Consider the following 2,140-nt stretch of genomic DNA (forward strand, 5'->3'; position numbering starts at 1 on the left):
TCAAGTACAACTACCTGATGTTTGATAAATAACTGTAGTACGATCATACAATACCATACGCACCACTAAATACCCTAACCAGTGTTGATAACTAAAAAACAACCTGTATATTATGCATATAGATCTTATTTGTATTGCTTTTAAGAATATGTTAATATAAAAACGGTTTATTATAGCATTATTTCAATTAATTTCTTCTTGAGATTGAAAAGTAATATTCCGGTATGCTTCCAAATCATAACTAATGGATCCTTTAAATCAACTTATCATAAAAAGTTACCAATTCAACACTGTAATTAGATCACTGAATATTGTTTTTATTGGTATTAATATTGATTTTGTTATCAATTAAAAGCAAACTTAATTTTATTGTTATATCCATATACAAACTCATGGATCTATAATCTGTCGATACCTGCATCTTGGCATTGCACAAGGTCATGTTTTTCTCTGACTGTATATGACGTCTTTACACTAAATCCGCATGTAATTCAGTGGTTGTTGTTTGATGATATGTTACATATTTGTTTTTCGTTCATTTTTTGTACATAAATTAGGCCGTTAGTTTTCTCATTTGAATTGTTTTACAGTGTCATTTCGGGGCCTTTTATAGCTGACTATGCGGTATGAGCTTTGCTCATTGTTGACGGCCGTACGGTGACCTATAGTTGTTCATTTCTATGTCATTTTAGTCTTTTGTGGAGAGTTGTTGCATTGACAATCACATCTTCTTTTTTATATTCATAAGAAATTGCTAGGCATATTGCTCGATTAATTAATAGAAAAGATACACAATACTGGTTGGAAAGCTTGGATGAACGGCAAATACCCCTACCCGAACCCTTCCCATGTTCAATAGTGGCGTGTCAAAACTTTGTTGACATTTTTTAGAATTAAAAACCATACTAGTACATGAAATGTAATTACTTTTAAACTATATTGTACTATCAAAAAGCTTTTAGCTTGTCACTCTCACTAATTTAACTACCACACACACACACACATACACACACAGGGCATTATTATAAAAACATATCTAGAGCCTGTGACGCTCACCTTGGTCATATGACATATAAAACATAGGACACTCTCTAACATTGAAGACCAAAATAGAACATGACAAAAATCTCTGTTTTGTTGATCTTGTTTTACTGATCTTTTAGTCTGTTCAGTTTTTTTGACTTATAAATACATCTTGCCTTGATGATCGAATTTGTGATTTAGAGTGTTTATTTATCTATCATAATGAGGCATAACAGAACAAAAAATGATTCTCTCTAAATATCATAGTTTCATGATAAAAGGAAAAAAATGAAAAACAAATCGTAAAATTGTCATTTATAGGCAAAAACTCCTATTAGAATTTGTCTCAAATCTTATAACAATTTTTCTAACAGTTTTGACGTATACATGGACAATTGGTAGAGTTCATTATTCTGAATATATTTTTCCCGTTCAGATTTTCTCTATTGATTACGTTTCAATAAATAAAAGACAAAACTTGCTTTTTACCCCTATGTTCTACTTGAAGCGATGTCAGGCATTTTAGTTGGTAGACAGGGTTATCTGACACATTTTTTAACTGTATACCTAAATGATAATTGTGGTCGAGTTCAGTTCAATTGTCCCAGTAGTTTCAGAGATGATTTTTGTAAAAGATTACAAAAATTGTCAAAAAAATGTCAAAAATTGACTATGAAAATAAGGCCTTTTAAACTAAGCTCTACATTTTGTGCTGTAACACCACTGTCCAAATTAAGGGGGAACATTATATCGCACACAAACATGTTTATCCCCACAATATCATTTATGTGCCTGTCCCAAGTCAGGGGCCTGACGTTCAGTGGTTGTCGTTGATTCATATATGTCATATATGTTTTCTGTAAGTTATTTTGTTATAAATTAGGCTGTTTCTCGAGCCCATCTCCTTATTTCCATATTGAATCAGAATTTTTTTTTAATATTAGAAAGAAAAACAAAAACAAAACGGAAATATACACGGACTATTTGAAACAGCTTTTAAGTGCCCGGATTCCTGAATAACATATGAAAGAAAGTCGAAAAGCCGAAAAGACATACACACGATTATATTTGGCATGTTTAACTAGGTAATTAATAAAAAGAGACAACGAAAGATTGC

Source organism: Mytilus californianus, unplaced genomic scaffold, assembly GCF_021869535.1.
Source record: "Mytilus californianus isolate M0D057914Y unplaced genomic scaffold, xbMytCali1.0.p SCAF_12, whole genome shotgun sequence".
NCBI lineage: Eukaryota > Metazoa > Mollusca > Bivalvia > Mytilida > Mytilidae > Mytilus > Mytilus californianus.